Below are 25,148 nucleotides of genomic sequence, written 5' to 3'. Positions count from 1 at the left end.
AAATATCATAAATTGAGAATATTAATGCCTTAGTCTTTATGTTTGAAGTAATCAAAACTGTATTATTCTCTATAAACTTAAAAAAGCACTGAATTTTTATAAAGTATGGAAATAATTCCAGAATAATGTATGAAAAATTTTTGGTTTAAAGAGTTAAGAAAACCATTATTACTAAGTGTAAATACATAAATCTTTGTTTCAAAGTAAAGTATAACTGTCAATACAGATAAGAGGATATGGTATGCCAGAGCTGAGAAATTTTTATGTAATCTTGTATAAGCAGAGAAAATGGACAATCATTTGTTTCCACTGTGGAAAGTACAGGTATTGTAATGCTTATTATCCCAACAGAGGACCAATACCGAATTATTAACACAGTATCAGTGAAGAGATCTGTTGAAAAAATTTTTTCTTTAGAACGGATACGTGTTTATAGTGCTTTTAATTATCTCAACATAACTGTCTTACACCCATTTTTGGATTTTTTTTTTCAGGTGATTAGTGAAAAGGAATTTCAAAGCATTTGTGTGGAAATTACTAAATATGAAATATCCTTTCTAATGTGTACGTTTTTTCATATACGCAAGTACACACATCTGTTCTAAAAGAGCTTTATGTTGAATACATTTTAAAGATGATGTGTGGGGTCTCAGGATAACATTAAAATATTTTCCAAGGATCAAGAGTACATCTAGCACATGGAAAATTTAAACCCTACACAGAACGAGCTGATGCCATGAAAATATAAGTTGTGATTTTTTTTATGTCCAGGTGATGTGGGGTAGAGTAAAGTTAATTGCTCCCCTGATCTGATGGACAAGATTTATTGTTACTAAATTTTATTAAGTCTGTCAGTGACCTGCAGTAATAAAATGGTATTGTTAAAATTCAAAATAAGAGATGCCATCTTACCTTGCCATAGTTTGCATGTTTCATTTGATTTTGTTTGTCTCTTTGTTATTCACAGCAGAATATGTTGTAAAGATTATTGTTTGTTTGTTTATAATTAAGCACAAAGCTACATAATGGGCTGTTTGTGCTCTGCCCACCACAGGTATCAAACCCAGATTCTTGCTTTATAAGTCCACAGACATATCTGTGTGTCACTGGGCAGTGTAAAGATTATTAAATTAATATATAAGTGGTGAAAAGACTTTGTTAGATACTTGTACAATGTCGACATTTTTATATTATCATTCAGTCTGTGATGAATGCATCAAGAAATGGGTGAAACTTTAAGTTTTGTTGTATTTCTCAGGACTGAAATGAGTCTAGTTCCAATCACTGTCTAATATGTTGTCATAGTGATCATTATTTGAATGTTCTTTTATTTTTATTACTTGCTTGTGTGATGAAGCATGAAGCAATGTGCTGTTCACGTGAAACTGAGTATAATTTTAATAAACTTGTTCTAGAGTAATATATTGTATGTTAATATTATTGCTAAGTATGCAAAGCTATTTCATTGTATTTATAATATGGTGTGTTTATGTTTCTCTTGTCTAGTGCAAGACTTGGCATGGTCTGGTGGTTAGGGAACTTGACCTGAAATCTATGATCATGGGTCAGAATCTCTGTTACCAAACATATTTGCCCTTTTTGCTGTGAGGGTGTTATAACAAGATGGTCACTTCCATCGTTTATTAGTAAAAGAGTAGCCCAAGAGTTGGCAGTGGGTGGTGTTGATTAGTTGTCTTCCCTGTGGTCTGTCACAACTAACTTCAGTGCAGATATAACCTTTTAGTTATTTTGTGTGAAATTCAGTACAAAGCATCTGGTACAGTGCACTTGATTTTATAAAGTACATAATTGCATATTTTAACATTTGCATTGCATGGTATTAAAAATATGGTGCATTATTTCTATTTTCCTGTAATATATTTTAGCCATCACATTCTTAAGTAGCACAGCAGGTGGTTAGGATGCTCAACTTGCAATCTAAAGATCATATTTTCAAATCTCTATCACAACAAACATGCTTGCTCTTTCAGTCATGGAGGGAATCATAATATGACAGTCAATCCCACTATTTGTTGGTAAAAGAGTATACCAAAAGTTGGTAGTGGGTGGTGACGACTAACTGTTTTCCCTTTAGTCTTACACCGCTAAATTAGGGATAGCTAGAGCAGATATTCCTTGTGTAGCTCTACATAAAATTCAAAAACAAACATTCTAAGCTCCAAGATAAAATTTTTGACAGAAGTAGATAGGCTTGATATCAGATGGTGCAATTTATTCTTTTACATCAGCCCTTTCAGCTCACTCAAAAATATACTTATGATGTGTTTAAATCTAAATTTCTAAATAATTTTATTTGACTTCAATATTTATTGTGAGACTATGATTTATAAGGTATGTTAACATCTCCCAGAAATGCAGTAACATCAGTTATTTCAGTTTATTTACATTTGTATTTTCATATTGCTTTTTGATTTAATTTTGATTTGCTTTATGTAACAGTTTCTTATAAATTTATTTTTTGTAATCTTATGTTAATTTTCTGATCCTAAGTTCATTCTAACTATGAAGATATAGTGTTTATAAAATGTACTTCTTTCACTGTACTTCTTCAGGAGAATAAAGTGTTGTGTTTAATGAGTGTAATGAAATATTTAGGCATGGGTCATCATATAAACAAGATGTTCAATGTGAAGCAGCCTTCAGAGCTTAAACAGATGGTTGTAAATGGAAGATTGGATGCACCTGAAATAATATTGATATAGAGAAATTAAAATATGAATACTAATAATTTAAAGTTTGTTTAGTTATAAATTTAGTTTTAAAAATCTTTTCAGAGGCATACAAAAGTCAACAAGATTGATGCCACTTGGCATTATTTAGTTATTGTCTTCACCTTTTATTTTTATTGCAGACTTTCCAGTTCATACTGTTCAATTACATACATTACATGTAGTTTCTGTGTATTTGCAGTGAAATCATTATGGAGATTTGATTTGTTGATCCATCCACTCAAATGAGCTCATGAATCTTGGAGTGTATTGTGGTAATCTGGCTTGTGTTTTTTGGAAGTGATAATCACTGAAGTCTAAAGCCACGAGTCTTTAGAATAACTGTATTTTGTGTATGATTTTAGTATAATACAACTTTCATTTTTATTTGTTGAACCTACTTTTGATTTAAATATCTCATCAGAATTTTGTGTGGTAAAATAACACAGTGTTAATTGTTGTTCGAATATTAAAACAAATCTTTGTATTTCAAATATGTTTAACATAATTTTTGTTTGTCTGTGTTATTAGCACTTGCTTCATATTTTTAGTATCTTTGAGAGGTTTCTGCACCATACAAGTAGGCTGAATGGTTAGAGTTATTGCAAGAGGAAAACTGTTGTTTGCTAAGTATATTTCACAGCATTACTAACATTTAAACAATATTTTACTTCATTAAATACTAAACCGTCTGTAATTTTATGCACTATGGCCCCATAGTTTTTTATAAGTTTTATAGTCATTTTGCATGTATAAATATAGCTTGAAATACCCAAAGCATGGTTTATAAGTTAAAGATTTGCTGAAATAAATAAAAAATGCATATTGTTGTTGTTGAGAAAAGATATTAACACTGAAAGCTAGTATAGTTTCTTGTGTCTCAATTCTACATTTATAATGTTAAGTTATTTTATCTCTCTATTTCAAGATTTAATATTTTTAAAAATAATAAACTTGTTAAAATGAGATCATATACATTATTATTATTATAGCTTTGTTTAACTTTATCATTGGTTTTAATTGATGACACATTTTTGGAATGTTTCATTCAGCATCTAGGTAAACAAAAATCAGTGCTTGTATATTCCTTGATAGGGCATTCTTTCCTCTATATCAACCTGTTTGTTTTATGAATGAGTGAATGAAAGAAACTGTGGTGTAGGATTTATGTTTGGTTGCTGAGACCTTTTCATGAGATTTAAGTTTAATTACTTAGATTTTATGGGAATGCTCTGTGTATTACAAAAAATGTATTGCTGTCATATGAAATATTTTTTTTTGTATTGAATACCTAAAATATATTTTCAGAAAAGTATTTGTTGATATGCTTTTATTTTTGTTTAGTTTCTATGTTTTTGCATTAGTCTTATTGTAAATGAAAAATAGGTTATCAGGTAACACAAAACAGAAGCTATATTAGTGTAAGATGTGTTTTTATTGCATTTTTTAAAGATGCAATAAAAGCCTACACTTTTAGAGACTGAGATACAACTAACTCTAAAAATATTAATAAATTTTTTCTTGAAGATTATAACAACATGTAGGTAAAATGGAAATTAATTACCTTGGACATGAAGTGTTAGTTAACATTTTTACCAGGATAACTGTGCAATGATTTGTTTTCATTAACTATGTGATTAACATGGAGTATCTTTGTGAATTGGATGAAGTTTAAATAAAATTTCTAAATAAGTTCAAACTTTCTGTTAATAAATCCTTAATATTAATCTTAGTAAATATATAAAATGGACTTCTACAAATCTGGTGGAAATATAAGTTGAAACATGGCAGGTTTGTCTTTTAAAGCTTAAACTTCTGATATGTATATATAAATATTATTTTGTTTGGTGCATGCACAAAACATAAGATATTTTAAAAATTATTTTAGATTAACTTGTGTAGAGCAATTCCTACATAGGAAAAATTCAACTTGATATAGTTGAAAAGCAGCTGTATTTGTTTTATATAGTTGTCTATGAATAAGAATACAGTCATATTAGTGTCTTTAATTCTTGATGGATAATTTATTTGTATGTCCTCCTGAAATTTTAAATTTTCTTTGGTTATTGTTATTTTTGATTAAATTGTCACCAATGTTTTTAGGTAAAAGACTGAAGTGGTCATCCATGGCAGTGTACACAAGCTCTGGTCAACGCTGGCTTTGTAGTATATGCCTGAGAACTTTCTCTTCACCAAACTCTCTAAGGATGCATCATATGTACATGCATATTTGGCAGAAGACTCAGAAATGTAGCAAATGTGGAAAAGGATTTAAACGATCACAAGAACGTAACCAGCACGAACAATCTTGTAAACAGTGGCTTTAGAAAAATGATCTATTCTTCTGCCATATTTTTGACATTTTGTTATTTAATATTACAGTTAATACATACTCCTACCTTTATTTTCTGAAGTGTGTCAAATATTCATATATCATGAAACCAATTTAAACATATTAATATTAAAAACTAGTCTGAAACTTTTTATATAAAGAAACTATTGAACTATAAAGCTTGTAACTATTTTTTTAAAGGATTATAACTCTAAATCATGTGTCATGTAAGATGTACTCAACTGATTTGTTTGTTACACCCTTTGTGTGAAACTTTAAAAATATATTCTTATTTTATAAAACCTCATAAAACGTTCCCATAAAAGTTTATCAACATTATGTGTAATAACTAGGTCTTACTCCATGCTTAAGATTAAAGTACTTACATTATTGTTTGGCCAGGTAATGACCAGTATGGTACACTAATTGAAAACTTATTTTAGAGTTCAAACTTATATTTAGTAAATGTTTGTACATATGTTTTAAATATAGAAATATTCAGAATTTTACTAGTTTCTTGAAAGGAGTGTTTAATTTTAGTACTTGTCATGTATCACCATTATTTTGTTTTGCATGATTTTTACTACATAGTTAAAACTGGTATATGAACTTAACAGCACTTTTGTAAACACATTGATTGCATTCACAGATAAATTATGATTCCATCTTAAACTTGAAGATTAAGAAGGAAACATCCTATGTTGAAACACAGGCTTCATTGTGTCTCCATTCTTTTGGTGTTTTTAAATAAAGATGTTATATTTTATTAGAGCACATACCATAAATGGTTTATCACGTATTTTCAGTAATAATATTTCATTACTTTGGAATGAAATTGTCTATTATTTCATTCAGAACTTAAATTTTCATGCAAGTACCACACCCACATTCATGTACATTAAGATTGATAATTCTTATAGTTTTAATGAACCTTAAGCAATTCTTCTCATTTTATTTTTACTGTAAAAGATACCCATTTTGGAGCAGGCAGAACAAGTTTTAGTACATAGTTAAAACTGGTATATGAACTTAACAGCACATTTATAAACACATTGATTGTATCCACAGGTAAATTATGATTCCATCTTAAACTTGAGGATTAAGAAGGAAACATCCTATGTTGAGACACAAGCTTCATTTTGTCTCATTTATGATATATCACTTATGGTATGTGCTCCAATAAAATATAACATCTTTATTTAAAAACAACTAACTTACAACTTATCAACTAACTTACAGTTTTTAATGGTAAAGAAGGTTTTAGTATTTAAATCAACATTCTAATTTAATTGATAAGTAGACTTAAAAATGAAACTATAAATAAGCTTGTTATCTTAAACTTCCAGCTTGTTTGTATGCTGTCACATCACATCATATTGAGTAACTTTTTTTTCTTTTTTTTTGTCTGATACTACATTAAAATTGGACTACACCAAAAGTTATGGATTAGTGCAATTTATTGAAATACTAGTATTATTTTAGGGCCATTTAAACAGTGTATACACCAAAGTCAAGGACCCAAAAGTGTTTGGTGCATAAGTTGTTCAGTTAAAACGTGTTTAAAAGAGAACAAACAATATATATAGTAAAGTTTTCTATTTCTTGATATAGTATGTATAAAAAGTAAAGCATTTAGTGTAACTTGCTTTAATGTTGAAAGGAGTAACTTAAGTGTTAGAAAAAATTGATGAAAAAAAGATTCAAATGTTACTGTGCTGAGCTAATGAAAAGTCTATGCAAAATATAATATGCAGAAATAAAAGTGTAGAGAAACAAAATGTAGTATATACTGTACTGTTTTCTTACATATATGACTTAGTTTACATTTAGACCAAATTCTCTCAGATATCTGTTCATTCTTAAACTTGCTGTCAGTTTTGTTTATCCTTACCTTTTTTTATATGTGTAAATTTTGATAATTTAGATATGGTAAAAGAGAGATTTTTTTCTGATGATTTCCTGTTAAAAGATTTTAATTGGTTTTTATAGGACTTCTTCATCATAATGTTCTTGGGTCTAAATTATTAGTCACTTTAATGCTTTTTTCCACATCTCTACTACCTGGAGTTTTGTTACTTTCAGAAATAATTATGAGCCAAATTTACTGGTAGATAAAAAAATATATATAACAACATTGTTCCTTTTCTCCCTTCATTCTGTGTGATTCATGATATAAAGGAAATATTGGTAACCTGATTTTCTTTTTTATCCTTTTTTTTCTTCTATCTTCAATTTGTTTATTATTCTCCTGTATTTTCTAGCCCTTTTTTTATCTAACAGTTTTGAAGATGATGATTTCCTTTAGAAAGTGGCTTCAACAAGATCCTCGTTTGTATGATTGATTGCATTTGCAACTAACTCAGGGACTGCTCTTTAACTGGATCAGTTTTATCTTATGGTTGAACGATATCTCTGTGGAGAAGATTTACATAAAGCACCTACAAAATTATTTATGGTTGAATTCCTGATTCAACCATATTTACACCAAATGTCTATTGACAGTTTTCATTCCTCATCAGAATTAGGTAATTTTATACAGCATCATCCTGTATGATTGTAACCTTATCTCGAATCTGTATTACAAGAATATTTTGTTTCAGATGGAGTTTTTCATGTCATTATATCATATCTCACATTTTCCAACTTTTATACAGGTCCTCTTAACTCAAACTTAACATGTTCTGTGACAATTAACTTTCCTTTTATCCTACTTAAGTTGGATATTTTAACATAATAATTAATCACCTCTTGTGAATTTGAGAACCCTAACTTCTAATTTTGAACTTTGTGTGAATACAACTGAAGTAAAGTAATTAAGTACTTCTTTGTAGAAATATGCCTTTCTTTTGATTTTCACCTTTGTTTGTTCTTTGTAAAACTCATCTTGGGGACTTTCACAAGTCAATCACTGTTCTCAGTCACCTTGCACAGGCAAAGTTTGAATTAAATTATGAATGAAGGAGGTGTTTGAAGAAGTGTGAAAAAATATGAAGTTGACAGATAACAAAATGAAGTAGAAAATATGGTCAGTGATTTTTTTAATGATATACCTTACTGTATATCTTGAATATTGCATTTGAACACTGTTTTTTGAATTCTGAACATTTGGAATTTTAGGCATGTATAATATTTATAACACTTTCTACATGCAGATTTCAACTGGAAATATCAAGTATAACAAACCTAGAAATTACCTGAAACTTTATAGTAACATTTTTTTTCAGAATAAAATTGAAGTACCATGCTATGTTTGTACAATTATATAGTTGTTACGGCATCAGTATTAAATTATATTTAAAACACCATTATCAGTGTAGTAGCTTCACAGTCACTTGCTTTCAATTAAGCTTAAATCCATGTCCACAGATTGTGACAATATATATATATATGTATATAATATTATTGCCACCTCTTCTGTTTCAGTGATGTTATTTTTACATTTGAGAGTAAGAAAGGTTAGAATGTTATTTGTAGAATGTTTCACCTGTTGGTATATTTAAACATGGGCAGAATTTTCAAATTCTGTTTGTCTGGTGTGTTTTAATTCTTTAGTTCTTATGGTCTGCAGACTCTCAATGGAAGACAAGGACAGTATAATGTTTCCTAAGAATACTTTTCCAATGCCCAAAAAGTATTGTAAAGTGAAAGCCATTTGAAAGTGTTGTATTTTCATATGTTAGGCAAAATCTATAATATTTAATATGAATGGATGTTTGTTTCTTGTGTATAATTATTAATGATTCTTGAAATGAGCTATTTTTTTAATTCATCATATTCTCTAGACTGGAGCTGAAAGGTTGAATATGTCATACAAAGTTTACATACAGTAAATCTTATGTGTATACATAAAGGATTTGTCTAAAGTATTTGCATGTGTGTGACATAGCTTTTATACTATCTTTGTACACTTTGGAATAACGGATAGTATAATGTAATGTAGATTTTTTATCAAGAGAAAAATGTATTGTTTTGTAATAAGCTTTCTCTTGTGACTATAGGGAATAATATAAAGGTTAAATATCAAAGCTAGGAGCAAAGGCTAAAGCCATTGCATAATTTTTTTAAATATACACATTTTTGAGCTTAATAATTTAATGAAAACATACTTTTTTGTTTTGAAAATAAAATTTTCATACTGTCTGGATTGTTGATTTATAGGTAAATGGAGACCTACGAGTAAGATAGACGTCATCATCCCTCTTGGAAGAAGTTATCCTTGCCCACTGTGTGACAAAATCTTTCGATCACTGAATTCCCTTAAAAACCATCACTTCTTCAAACATAAAAGTCACAAAACATATATTTGTAAATTTTGTGAAAGAGTGTTCACCAGGAATTCCTCCTTGAAAAGACATTATATTATGAACTCCTGTGGTTCAAAATCAGCAAGTATTATTATATAAGTAAAATACATGTTTTTGTTCTTTCATAACATTATGAATGATTTTGTTTGTTTTTTTGTTCTGTTTCAGTATTAAAAATCAGAAAGCTTTCATTACATTAATGTTCTATTTTACTGTACATGTCATAATTCAAAAACCTTCAGAAAATAACCTATCAGTTGATTTTTCTCAATTAAGATGCCCTTCTAATGTATACACACAGATATTTCATAAGAATTAAAATCCACTTGGTGTCTTAAGTATATTGAGACTTTACAGTATTCACTAATGATTAATTAATTATAATTAATTTTTGTATTCTATTTCAATACAAGTAAATTTCTGTAATTATTTCACTTTTTTTTTCAGAGGCTTCCTTTTTTTTTGTAGCCATCAGTATTTGTTTGTCTCTCTTGGTTGGCAGTAAACCTTCTAATTAATATTTTTATGATATATTTCTTGGCAAATTTTCTTTTCTTAATCCAGCAATTTACTGTATCTGTGAGAGAACTTTTCCATTAATTATAAAGTTTGTCTCATTCCACCATTCCTTCTGAAACACACATGTGTATACTTCAGTTTTCTAATAGGAGTATCAATAAGTATAGATATTTTCAAGTTTGCTGCAGAAGATAATTTATATGGCCTTACCCATGGCAAACTATTTTTTCTTCCAGTTTTCTATATGATGATAGGTATAGCTATATAGAAATCCTGCTAATACTTGTAAGCTATTAGTTACAACAGTATAAACTTTCTCTTTTGAATAGTTTTTTTCAAGTGTTTATTTCTCGTGCAATTATATATTTATTTTACTATTGAATATAGTAGTTTAATAAATCTATCTTTTCGATTAGACTGTGACTTCATACCCCTGGAAAAGTTTGCTAAACTATGCTGCAGGCTGAGGTAGCCTGACAGTGTCAACCTTGTATAATTGTTACTGCATCAATAATAAGTTATATTTAAAACGCTGTTGTAAGACATTCAGGTTAGAATTCGTTATATGTTTTTGTTCTTTTTGTTGTACCTTTCTGTCTAGGAATATTTAGGATATGGACAAAAAAAAAACACATACATATCAGACTAGGAAAAGTTCAAAATAATTAGGGTTTCTAATCATCATTAGATAATTAAGAACATACTGTACAAAACTTATAATTTTTTAAAGAAAAATACAATTTTGTTAAGCTTTTGAAAAATAGCTATTTGGTTTTGTAACTAAAATTTGTCTTTGTTAAACATAAGGGGGAAATTAAACATTTTCTCTCTGTAATTTAATACATGTTATTCTCATGACATTACTTATCTGGAATTATTTTAGAAACATTTCTGCTTCATTATTCCTATTATCTTTTTCCATTTATGTTTGAAAAGTGTAAACAAAAAGTGTAAACAAATAAGGAATACAGTAACATACACAGTTTGTTTAGGTTTTGTAGGCTTAGATGTAAATGGGTTTTAAATACGACACTAATTTCACCACAAATTATTTTACCCTTTTAATAGGAAAGGTTACTGACCAGTTAGTATCTTTTATTTAATGATTGGTTTTAAATATTTTTCCTAAGACTGTTAGAAATTTTGGCCTGATACCTAGCTCTTACACACACGTTTTTCTTCTACGGAGAAAGAGTGTTACAAAGGAATATTTTGCACTGACAGCATCATTGAAATTATTTTGAGGTTTGAACATATTTTGTTCACAGCTGCTATTACTAATATCAATAATAATAAATTTGTGCTACACTAATACTGTTTTCGTATTTTAATTTACATAACCTGATGACACAGAAACCGAAATATCCTTGTTTTATAAGCTCATTGCCGGATTTATTTTCAGGTGATTTTCAAATCATGTAATGTGAACTGGGCTTCATAGTGATGTTTTATGAGTTGTTTTCATTATTAATTAATTATTATTAACTATAATAAAGTTGAGAATTTGCCTTTTTTTAATACTCAGTTTAAATGTTCTGCAGTTTGTGTTTGATATACTGAAGTATAGGTTCAGTCTACACCAACCACATTTTATGTGAATAATTTGAAATGTTTACTCTAAAAATGTATTGTAGTTTTATTTAAGCACCTAGTCTAACAATCTAGTTTGACAACTAGTACAAGATCCTTTGTACAGAAGTAATTTCTTTATGTGTATCTTTATGGACAGACTAAATAAACGTTTTTATTGTTGTAATCTAACTTGAAAATTTCTGATGAAAGCTAGAAGTTTTAGCTTACACTGGTATAGATATCAGTTTTAAAAGTTAAGTAGTGTAAAAACTAAATTACTGTGGGTTACAGGTTAGGCCTCTGAATTTTGGAGCTACTGGTTCAATTCGAAATCTGTGTGGTACTATGAATATTATAGGAGTAACAATCACTCTCTAAGTATGAGTGATTAGGTGCTACTGATTAACTGCTTTCTATCTGGTCAGATGTTAAAAATTAGTGGTGGCAAAAGATGACCTCAATAGTTTTGCCACAAATATAAATTAGCAAAATAATTAAGTATGACTTGTTTTTCAATTTTTATTGCATTGTAATGGTAAAGTTTTCTCAAACTACATCTTCTTAGTATGAATTAATTATAAGGGTGTATGAAAATCAGTTTTATACTTACTGGTATATACAAGGTTGAGTATGTTATAATTGAACATACAGATCTAAAAGTCTTGTGAAAACCTCCCAAGCTATATCAGCTCTTTTGTCATTCTTTGGCATTTCATTGGTAGTGTGATGTCACAAAAAAAGAAATTTACTGCTTTGTAATGTAAAATATTCAGTTGAAGGCTTATAATTTCAAAGACAAGGATATCCTTTGGGTATAATAGCACTGGAAATTAAAGGTACATAGATTATCTTGGAGAAAAAGATCTGCAGCAAGTCATATCTCAGCCTCAGTAAACAGAATGTCTTGTAATAAATGACAAAAGTCAGTGGCAAAATCCATTCCCATATCCTCTAGGAAACAGTATGGAATATAATCAACAAGGATCTCCATCTGGAAACAAGTCTAATAGGACATGGGTTCACCACGATTGTCATGTTTAACCTCAAACAGATAAATACGAAATAGGTAATTGTGTTATCCCATAAAAAGTCATATGAATTAAATTACCAAAATACAGCACCAGTGGATTTCTGTGTAATTGTTTTATTGAAGTAGGCAGTGGAAAACTGTTGGCTTTATATGTGAAATAGGTTATGGAAAGAAAGCAGAGAATGAATGGTATGCCTTGAACATGACATCATCATCATCATGGAGCCTTCTCCAGTGGAGAGTATGTTGCAAGTTTGTTGTCAAGATATAAAGTTGTCAGATAGGTCATGACTTGGTGTTGTAATGTGGGTTGTAAGATGTGGTGAAACTCTGAAATTGTTTTAATATGAGATACTCAACTCCATACAGATGCAGTAATTAAGAATGTTAAGTTTAACTAGACCTACCACTATATTTGACATTTTGTCAACCTCATCAGATTCAAACATATTAACTGACTGAGACTAAAGAATATTTAGAAGACAGGTTTGAAATGGTTGTCCTTTAAATATTTGATATCTTCAGACAGTATTTGTGGTTTCAGTATACAATTAACAGAGTTGTTAATGTACTAGCATATTATGCTAAATTATTGCTTACACCAGCATGTCCCAAACATTTGTTTTTCACTGTCCTTTTTAATAAATATGGATTCTTGTCCACCCTTCTTCCTTTTTTCTTTTAATAAGAGTGAATTAAGTAATGGGATGTAATGCATGTAATACACTAAAATTCTGTATGTGTTGAAGTAATTATGCATTACTTTTATTGATAAGAAATATATTAAAATGTTTCATTTGTCATTACTGCACTCTTAACTTCAGTGACACGTCTCCCCTTTCAATAAATGTTTTGTGCCCCCCCTGTAGAGTACACCTCTTATTGTTGGTTTACACAGTGCAACAACAAAGCAACAATAATGTTCATTTAGCATTAATACAGTTATAAAAATACATATCAAATACCTCAAATCAGTATTATCTGTATGTATTAAATAAACATACAATATAGTGTTCGTCAAGTGTGGAAGTAAAAACACCAAAACCATATGCACGCTTGCTTCTGATGGGCATAAAAATTTAGATGTACATAAATGAATCATGTGTTTTATGTTTAGATTTTGTACATGAAATCTTCAAAGTATTTTTTATTATGACTATCGAAATATCTTCAGTTATAACATGTAGATTTTGGGTTTTCTTTAAATGCAGTTTGTGTTTTTGAAAGTACATGTATTTTACTTGCCAAAAATTGGTTAAACAGGAAGTAGTTGTTATGTTAAATTCATATTATTAGCTTTTTTGTGTACAATAATTTATATATGTATTATATATAATAATTGCAAATTCTCTTTTGTAAGAGTAGACAGTTATTTTGACCAATTGTAATTACTATGTAATTTTGTGACCAACATTGGAAACTATTTCAGTTTTCATGTGTTAATAGTTACTCATAAAACATTTAATGTATATGCATCAACATTAATTACTAGTGTATAATGTGCAGTACTATTTTATTCTGCTTTCCTAAATAGACAGTTGCTTTAAAAGGAAAGCTTTGTTAAAATAAATATTTCGGTGGCATTTACACATGATATGGATTAACGTAAAAAGAAATTTAAATGATGAAGTACCCAGTTAAAATGTAAGGTTCTATTGATCTCCAAGCTTTCCAGCTCTTAAAATAAATCTTTCATTAAATGGAATTACAATAGTAACTGGAAGAAAAAAAAAAGAAGTAGAAGTCAGTGTTGTGAGAAAATCACAAGATCCAAACCTTGTGCACCATCAGTATTACTGTATAGACCTAATTATTGAATGAGTCTATCTACCAGAAATACATATTATTGTCAAAATTACACTGATACATCAATCTGCTCATTTTTTCAAATTAGCCTTCCTTAATCTTAAGCCCAATATTGTATTTTTTTCATTCATTCATCAAATTCAACATTTTTAGTTGTTGTAAGGGATCAAATGTCCTATACATATTTACAATTAAAAAAACAAAAAACTACAAAAAAACAAATAAAAATTCAAACCAAATGTTTTAAACCTTTTCACAAGGGTTACAGTATCACATACAAATTAATGACTTTCAATCTAAACTCAGATGGTATTTGATGTTCATGTCATTCTTATTTAAATATGCTGGTTGTAACCAGTGTCAAATTCTGGGAATTTCTTTTTATTTGTCATGACACATGTATATGTTTTTAGTAATAAAACAGAAGAGTAGTCCTAGAATAATTATTTCAGTTGTATATATAAACACAGTTCTGAAAGATTTTGGGTTGCAAAAACAATTCTGTTAATTGTTTTTAATTTTATCAATAAACGCTATGAGTGTCAAGCTTTGTATATGTGTGTGTGGTTTTTCTCTTGAGAATTATTTGCTGTAAGAAAAAAATTTACAGATAAAAAATTTTAAGTTTCTTCTGATCTTAAATCATCAGTTGTTTATGGTTTTTTTTACTTATTCCTGATCTGTATTTAATTTAACTACTAAAATTTGATCTTTGAAATATTGTGTGTAGAGTAATTCAAGTGTTAAGTAGAATTACTGTCAGCAGTAGAATGAAATGAAGTAGTTGAAATAATGTATTAATTTGTATTTATGACAACAAACAGGTTTGGGGATAATTAAGAATGAATAGTTAAAAATGCTTATCTATTCATTACAATGTTTTAATCACACACATGGTTACTTAAAGCTATGAGTGCAAGGCTTAGGAAGGTATTTATTTGAGGAATTATGGGAAATGTTTTAAAATTATCTAGTGATTTCAAGCATTTTGGGGATTAGTGTCTGTTACACAGGTAAGTGTAAAACACTGGAGAACTAGGGGTCATTGAGTAAGTTTATAATTGATTAATCACATCAGTAGTGTTGCACTCATGGCTTTAAAGTCAATGACCTTTGTGCTTTCAAATTCTGGCTATCATCATGAAAGTGTGAAACACTTTATGGGACAGCAGTTTTCTCTACATTAATAGTACAAACATATAAACTGTTTATTGTATAAAAAACAACAACATTGTTATATACTACTTTCAAGCACAGTTTGTTTACTATAAGACATTATGACGAACATGGTAATTTTTTTAAAATGAAAGTAAATTTTCTTACTTAGGCCTGCGTATAAAATGGAAGGAAATGACAGTACAGACCAGATGGGGAACTGCCTACTGTTGTCCATTGTGTCACAAAGTGTCTCCAACAGCAAATTCTTTAAGAGCACACTACTTTTACATGCATAAGATGGTGAAAGGACGGAAGTGTGAGATATGTGGGAAAACCTTTAAGAGAAACCAGGAATTAGGAAAACACCGACTTACGTGTACAGCTCGAAATAAAACTGTGTTCTAATAAGTTGCACATCATACACTAGTTGTACATGTTTGGGTTCTTATTTTAAATAAATAAATGAATTAGAGAACAATCTGTACATTTCTGTATGACTGTGAGTTAAAGCTTAACATCTATGATACAAATGAACTAGAAGTGTAGCCAAGGGGGCTTGACCCCTCTAAAGAAAAATCTAGGCATATTGATCACATATTATTTTGCAGCTTTTATTTGTAATAAACTCATTTCATATTATTTAATAGAAAAAATATATATATGAACACCATCACATTTTATTTAAAATGTTTTAATGACTATTTTATTAATAATTTAGATGAATTTTAACTTTTTATTATTTGGACCTTCCCTTAAAATTGGCTACATAACTGGAACAAACAATTATTTTATTTGTCTGAGTGTAAAGTTTTTTTATATGTGCATGTGTGTATGATAAACACTAAGAGGACATGTAGTTTTGATTATAGCAATTTACAACTTTTAATTAATATGTTATGAAGAAATGCTACTACATATTGAGTTAAAAATGAAACTTTTACTCTTTAAACAATTTATTAAAGAGTATTAGTAATTAGTATTACCTGTAGTTAAAATTTAGTCCATGAAAAAAATTGGCAAAAATTTGAATAGCTTTACCCAAACTTGAAAATTTAACCAATGGGAAAAAGGGAACAGGCTTGTACTGATGTGCACTGTTGCTCTTTTAAGTATGGTTCTTCGGATGCTAATCTTGTTGTAATTCATGAATCAGTTTTTAACCTTAAAGTTACCAACTTGATTGCTGTCAATTTGTGTCTAAGTACTACATAATATTGAGTCATGTAATATTTCCTTTACACTTTTCACTGTAAAGAACTAACCAGAAAGTCTGATTAAAATCATTCATTTTAAGTATTCAATACATAGGAAACCCCCAGTAGTATATAGCAGTACTAATTACAATATCTGATTATATTTTTGTTTAAATTGTGTTGTGACTTGTGTGTTATTAAGTTGCATGTTACCACTGAAGTTTTGGAACAATGAACAATTTAATGCATAAATAGTTAAGAAAAATGTGTCTTAAAACTGATAGAGTTCATATTGGATCTCTTAACAGTAATTTTAGGGTTAAAAATCAGTTTTTTGTTTTTTATAAAAGCTTTGCAGTATTTTATTGGGATGTGCCTAAGACGTTTCTAATTTACAGAAGACAAATAATACTTGATTTGTGGTTTATCAATGGAAAATACTTTGTACTTGCATCATAAATGTACACAACTAGGTCAGTATTTGTAACTGTCAAATTATTTCTTTTTAGTAATAAAACAGATTATTCTGCATGTTGAAGGTACACTTTTGGGTGTTGTAACTTTGTCTTTGATTTAGTTTGATATAAACCTTTTGATGGTAATTGTTTTGCTCATGTGGCAGTAAGATTTAACTTTAGAATTTTCCATCTCTTTTATTTAATTTTTGTATTGGCAAATTTGTCTCAAAATTGTCCAGTATCCAAATCATATTTTGAGAGATTCTTTTCCATGGTTTATGGCAAGAAAATGAAACAATGAAAGCATAGGCATATGTGATGTTACCACACTGAATACTTAACTGTAGGGTATTAGCCCTAGTCACAGGATGTTATCAACACTGAGTTGTTTTGAACAAATATAAAAAATGAGGCAACTGCTACATTCACAGAATATCAAAAGTGGCTGAAGTAGGATAGTATATGTCAATATGCATTCTGGTAAGAACAACAAAATTAGTATGTCATACCAGCAAAAATTAAGTAATTACTCGCATGTCTTTTTGGTTATAATCGAGAACATATCAATACCTTTATACACTATAAACACCATTGTGTCCCCACACTATTCTAAACCACTTTAATCCTGACTACTAGTGTGAAAGCTAGTAATCGAGAACATATCAATGCCTTTATACACCCTAAACACCATTGTGTCCCCACCCTATTCTAAATCACTTTAATCGTGACTACTAGTGTGAAAAATTTGAAGCTGAAAACCATTTGAACCAGTTTTGAACTCGTATGTAGAACTTAACACACTCATTTCATTGGTCCTTTTGATTCAACAAACATTTTAAATTCTGTATGCCTCATTTTCCGTTTATTGTTTTATGGAGTTATCAGTTCCAAGCTGTTTACAAATTAATACTGATGAATATCATATTAATTCTCTATTTCAAATATGTATCACAGTTATTTAATAATTATGTTTCTGAAAACTTTAAAGGCAAGAATGAATTAAACTTAGTTTGTAATTTACCAGACTTGATATAAGAGTTAATAAAAATGAAGAAACCAGGTGCAAAATTTTATTGAAGTGTGTGGTGTCAACAGAATGGATGTTATTAAGTGTGCACATAAGAAATTGTTAAAAGTGTGAAGGATTAGTCATTAGGTTAGACATAAATATAGGTCTATGACTACAATATTGCATTGTGTTAGGACTAGTTTGTTTTTTTGTTTTGCTTTTTTTTTGTAGTTATATGTGAAAATATTACTTTGTAAATGCATGGCTAACCTGAACAGGAAAAGTGTTAATTATTTTTGAAAAACTAACTTATATGAAATGAATTTCTTTAGGTTATGCTATTCAACAAGTTAGTGACAGGTGGAAGGTTGCATCAAAACATGGATTTCCTCTTCAAATAACTGACTATCTCTGTAACTTGTGTGGAAACTATTTTCGTACAGCCGATTCTCTGAGAGTACATCGTAACTACATGCACAGAGCTACAAGACAACATAAATGTTTCGGTTGTGAAAAGGCATTCAAAAAAATCTTTGAGTTGAAGAGACACTGGAAGAGTTGCAAATTAGTGCCAGATATTAAACTTTAATTCTGGTTCAGTAGCCAAGTAAAATATTTGCTTTCAGGTGACTTGTTTATACACTGTTTGTTGTGTACACTTACAGTGCTTCTTTCTTATAAAAATAAAAGGGCAAAGGATAGTTTTCTGTTTTTAGATAATACAATGGTGGGCTGGCTTCAGATATTTGTGTGGGAGGGATACAACTCTTAGAGTAATTAGATTTAAAGGTGTAAAATTACATCTCCCAGATCAGCTTTTATACATTAGCAACGTTGATACCATATTTTTATGCTAATCTGTTCTGCATAGTCTTTCTATGATGATTTCAAAATTAAAGTTTTTTGTAATACTCTTCTTTTAAGTGCTTTGTTATAACTGTTAAAAGCTTTCTAGAAAATAATTATCCCCCATAAAGTATTCAGTTAAAAATATAAATTCCAGGTTTTTAAGCCTCTTGACTCTCTATGGAAAGTTAGTTATCTATCATTTGCCAAGACTGAACAGCAAGTAGAATTCTGAGTTTAATAGAAGTATTAAAAACTTATCTCTAAAATTACCTTGAACATTTGATGTAAGAAAACTTTGCTGTTACTTACTGTGATATTTATTATTCTTAACTAGCCCATTGGAAAGTTTGTCGTTTTCCCAATGAGCCAGTCTGCCACTGATGAGATAGAATAAAACATGATATTTGAGGTTAAACTGGCTAATATGAAAATGTTTGCTGTGTTTGACTTGATTATTGTTTTCTGGACCTTGTAAAAGCTACACATTTTATTCCTCTGTATTGTAGGTATTCCAATCTTGTGTTTATTCTGTTTATACTGACACAAATATTAGTATAAAATCAACAGGTTATTTAAAAACGTGTGTTTTTTGTTTTTTTTATTTTAACTTGATGGAAAATTAAGTGTAATTTTATTGCATAAACAAGAGTTTAATAAAAGATGTATTAAGACAGTTTGAGTGTGTTTTGTTGTCATACTGCCTTTACAGCTAATCACTGTTATCAATATTTATGATGTACTTTGCTGCTTTCATCTCATTCTTATAAGACACATCATTGGTGCAAAGTTATTTTAAATGACACCACTGCCAGTTGTTTGGTTTTATACGAAGCTCACCTTGCTGACAACTGTTTCTTGTGATGCTTAGGTAATCGCTACAAGTGGAAGAAGATGTGTACTATGACTCCACTTGGACAGAAGTTTCAGTGTCCAGACTGTGGTAGGCTTTACAACTCAAATAACACTCTAAGGAACCACTTCTTTTTTAAACATACTGATAAAGGGAGATACAGCTGTCAGACATGTGGGAAGATTTTTACTCGAAGATCAATCTTAAGAAGACATACCTGTGTTTAGTTGGCTTGAAATGAGAGAAAGTGTGGAATTCTGTGACTGATATGAAACTTGCCAAGAATTTATTGAGATTATGAAAGTGAAATATAAATAAGATATCTCAACTAACTTATTTATCCTCCTCATAATTTTGTTACTTATTTTTCTAACAACACTATTTTATTTTTTTGGTAAATTTAACTTTATTTAAGATTTAACATTATTCCTTGTAGTTCCAGTGTAATAGTTCATTTCGATTTAACAGCTTTATTGATTCAAAAGGTGCCATAAGATTAGGCCTCAGTGAGGAATATATATTTTTTGAGTTGCCATGGAAACTGTTAGACATTTTTTATTAATAATTTCTCTTATTGTTATGATAGAATATCATCTTGTATGATAAATAGGTGTTTATATGTTAAAAAGATTATGATAGTTCAAATACAGTATCTTAAATTATATAAACAGGAGTTAAAAAATATGGTGTGCATGTTTCTTGTAATTGATATAAATCCAAACATTTACCACACTTCTTCTAAGTCAGGAAGAAATCATTTACATTTATTTCTTGGAATTTCTGTATATTTGCATTTACAGTAATGGGGTTATGCATTATATTAAATTGTCGTATGTATGTGTCACTACATACCTTGTTTTCAGAAACATATATATTAATAGATTTGTTACAGAATATAAGTCCTCAAGTGGCTTAGCAGTAAGACTGAAGACATATAATGCTTAAAACTAAGTTTTAATACCTGTGGTTATTGCAGCACAAATAGCCAGCCCATTGTGTGTAATTTTGTGCTCAGCAACAAACAAATTATGCAAGAAAGTGGATGAGACATTAAATATTAATTTGATGTTTCTTTTATGGGTGTTGTAAATGATTTACAATATTTTATTTTTTTAAACTATTACAAATAATGTTAAAATAGTTATTGTTATACATTTGATTAAAGTCTTGTTTGTAGTACTTTACTGAACTTTCAGTTAGTTCCTTTTTTTTTTTTTTCCTTACCTATTTGTTATGTATTATTGAAAGAAAGGTTTTTCGGTAATTTGCCAGCTAGGATTAGAAATATGTATAATTCATCTTATAATTCAGTCCTTCTTAATGTTATGTCAACTGGCAACTAGTTGAATAAGTAATATTTTGCAATATTCAAAGAAGAAGTGCTTAAAATAATAGTCAAAATACAGTTTCAAAGTAGAAGTGTTTAAAATAATTATACAGTACCAAAGATGTAAGAAAAAAAACCTCCTCTGCAGTTATGCTGGAAGTTTCTTCTCAATTGGGTTTTACACACTAATTTCAAAGCTAATGGTCATAATTTTGAAAGGCAATTCCTGTTAATATAATTTGAATGCTACATTTTTATATTGATGATTCAGTTCTGTATAACAATGTGTTAATAGGATGAAGTTGAAATAGTGTCCAGAAAAATAGGATAAGTTACAGCAAAAGAAATCTGTATAAATAAAACATTACAATATTTTCATATACTTGTATTACTGTAATATACTTATCTGGTATGAAGTTAATAAAACCAAATCAAAATTTGATGAAAATGGGTTTGTTTGGATTTTATATATGTGGAATTAGAATATATTTCATAAAAAATAAAACTTAGACTGAGTTACAGAGTTAGAATGATTTAGTTTGTATCTACTTATTTAAAGTAGTTTCTGTTCAGTTTCTAACAAATTAAAGGAAGAGTTCTAAATTCTTAATTTTCTAAATATGGATTTTATAAGTTGAAAAAAGATGGAATTTCTGTAATATTTTATACAAAACTTATGCTTTTAAATTAATAAACTGCATGTAACAGTACTTCAGCATTAACCTGAGTTCACATTTGCCTAACAGGTATTATGTAATCAAATTTCAGATTTCTGTAGAAATAACTCAACTTTTCCACCATGTAGCTGTGAATTTACAATTAATTAAATTGAAAATGGCACCCAAACATGACAAGGACACCATTTTTTAAACTTCATTATTTTATAACACTTTGTGTACAATTGTATTAATTTACTCCATAGGTTGTTTTGGCCAACAAGGTAGATGTAGTGAGGAGTGGATGAACTTATCCAATCTTGTATATGTAACTGATGCAACAGATTTCCAGTGTAATTTGTGTAGTAGAAGTTATTGAAGCAGAGATTCTTTAAGGAACCATCATCAGGAACTATATGCATAAACCTGTGAAGCCGCATGCTTTTTGTGGCTGCCAAAGTGCATTCAAAAAGTGTTTTGATTTGTGGAAGCATAAGATGATATGCAAAATGTACAGAAACTTACAGTTATCATAGTTTCATATAAAAACCTAGTTAATTGTTGTTTTCTGCATAAAAATTCTTTTTTAATTTATTGCTAATATTTGCCCCTTGTTATACATTTTAAGAATATAATTTTAGGTAGGATAATCAGTAACAGAAAGCTGCTACTAGTTGAAAAAGACAATTTATCAATAAAATGTTGAAGAATTCAGAGTCTATTGACTTTCATTGTGTCTTGTAACTTAATATTACCTAACTACTTTTAATTGTAAAGGTATATCATGTTTGTCAGTATCACAGAGAACCTAGCATTCCAATTTTAAATTATGAAGCAATTAAAGCTCCTAATTCAGTTTCATAATACAGACTTTGTATGAGGTAGTTTTGTAGCTTGCATTTTCCTGATGTATGTATGTGTGTGTGTATATATATATATATACACTTTTATGTTGCATTACTTGCAGATATAGGTAATGTAATTTTACTTTTATCAATCTGTAATTGGCCTTATCAACACTATAAGCAATTTCAGTTTAAATGATTTATTGACTTATACTTAACTGAAGATTTTACTTTTAGATTGCTGTCTTGTAGTATATTCCTTGTAATTTTCTTGCCATTTAAGTTAGATTAAGTTTAAAATAAACATAAGTTAGGTTTAAAATATGTATCAGTAATTTTTAGTCTCATAATAAGTGTGTATTAATTGAATGTTCCTAAACACTACTATTATCATTTGGTGAAATTTATATATGCAAATTTTTGGAGATATAAAATTTTTATGGATTTTGTTAAATTGTTGCTTACAAAAGAAAATAATTTTGGGTTTTGTACCACATTGTTGAGCTTGGCTTGAAGACTGGTTAACCTGAGGTTGTAATTTTTCATACAAATGTCCATAAGTTTGAAAAAGCTTTTTTTTTTACTAAGAATGTGTTTATAAAAATAGGAAAATATTAAATGTTTGTCACATATTGAATTTATTCAGTGGTGGGAGTTTTTATTTTGTTGGCTGGAATTTTACTTTAGATTGGCCTGGATTGTGGTTTTTGTATTCTGTTGTTGATATAAATGCTGTAAAGGTTTCTCTCTTTCATGGAAAATTTTAAAGAGTTCCTTTTTTCAAAATGCTGTGCTTTTTGGCTGTACACCATTGAAAAAAGCATCACTCCATCCTTTAAAGGGCTATGACATAGTTTCAACCTCACATCTACTAGTTTCACTGTTTATTGGTTGGAACTTTTGCTATGAACCAAATATATAGTTGTTAAACTTAGGGAGGAACAGAATTTCTTTTAGTTCCAAGAAACTCATTAAACATTTTTGATGAATAATTTGTGTGTATTGTTACAATAGAATATCAGCTTGTATAATAAATAGGTATTTATATGATGGTTCCAATACAATATCTTGTAGAGACAGGAATTAAAAACACGTTGTGTGTTCTTGTAATTGTTAGAAATTGAAGCATTTACCAGACATCTACTAAATCAGAAAGAAATCATTTACATTTATTTCTTGGAATTTCTGTATATTTGCATTTACAGTAATGGGGTTATGCATTATATTAAATTATCGTATGTATGTGTCACAACACAATTTGTTTTCAGAAACAAATATATTAACAGATTTGTTACAGAATATAGGTCTTTGAGTGGCTTAGCAGTAAGATTGTAAACATATAATGCTTAAAACTACATTTTAATACCTGTGGTAGGTGCAGCACAGATAGCCCATTGTGTGTAATTTTGTGCTCAGCAACAAACAAATTATGCAAGAAAGTAGATGAGATATTAAATATTAATTTGATGTTTCTTTTATGGGTGTTGTAATTGATTTACAATATTTTATTTTTTTAAACTATTACAAATAATGTTAAAATAGTTATTGTTATACATTTGATTTAAGTCTTGTTTGTAGTACTTTATTGAACTTTCAGTTCCTCTGTTTTTTTGTTGTTTTTTTTTCTTACCTATTTGTTATGTGTTATTGAAAGAAAAGTTTTTTGGTAATTCAAAGAAACAGTGCTTAAAATAATAGTCAAAATACAGTACCAAAGTAGAAGTGTTTAAAATAATTATACAGTACCAAAGATGTAAGAAAAAAAACCTCCTCTGCAGTTGTGCTGAAAGTTTCTTCTCAGTTGGGTTTTACACACTGATTTCAAAGCTAATGGTCATAATTTTGAAAGGCAATTCCTGTTAATATAATTTGAATGCTACATTTTTTATATTGATGATTCAGTTCTGTATAACAATGTATTAATAGGATGAAGTTGAAATAGTGTCCAGAAAAATAAGATAAGTTACAGCAAAAGAAATCTGTATAAATAAAACATTACAATATTTTCATATACTTGTATTACTGTAATATACTTATCTGGTATGAAGTTTAATAAAACCAAATCAAAATTTGATGGAAATGGATTTGTGTGGATTTTATACATATGGAATTGGAGTGTATTTCATAAAAAATAAAACTTATACTGAGTTACAGAGTTAGAATGATTTAGTTTGTGTCTACTTATTTAAAGTAGTTTCTGTTCAGTTTCTAACAAATTAAAGCAAGAGTTTTAAATTCTTAATTTTCTAAATATGGATTTTATAAGTTGAAAATAGATGGAATTTCTGTAATATTTTACATGAAACTTATACTTTTAAATTATTGAACTGTATATAACAGTACCTCAGAGTTAACCTGAGTTCACATAATTCAGCTACAATATGTTTTAGTGTATTAATTCAGTTGTTTTACAATCCCTATGCCAAACAGGTATGTAATAAAATTTCAGATTTCTGTAGAATTGACTCACATTTTCCACCATGTAGCTGTGAATTTGCTCATAATTAAATT

The 25,148-nt window shown here is 28.9% G+C and overlaps 1 protein-coding gene and 1 long non-coding RNA gene across 4 annotated transcripts in view; both read left to right on the top strand.

Annotated features, from left to right (window-relative positions):
- Nucleotides 1-25,148, top strand: part of LOC143222091 (uncharacterized) — a 101,534-nt gene that overhangs the window by 66,075 nt on the left and 10,311 nt on the right. The window lies entirely within an intron of this gene.
- Nucleotides 113-24,711, top strand: LOC143222094 (uncharacterized). Its single transcript, XR_013012027.1, has 2 exons — nt 113-7,586; nt 9,220-24,711. It is a non-coding gene; the product is annotated as an uncharacterized LOC143222094 (long non-coding RNA).

Source organism: Tachypleus tridentatus, chromosome 8, assembly GCF_004210375.1.
Source record: "Tachypleus tridentatus isolate NWPU-2018 chromosome 8, ASM421037v1, whole genome shotgun sequence".
Classification (NCBI taxonomy): Eukaryota; Metazoa; Arthropoda; class Merostomata; order Xiphosura; family Limulidae; genus Tachypleus; species Tachypleus tridentatus.
Note: the sequence above shows the minus strand (reverse complement) of the source record. Positions and strands in the feature narration are given on the sequence as shown.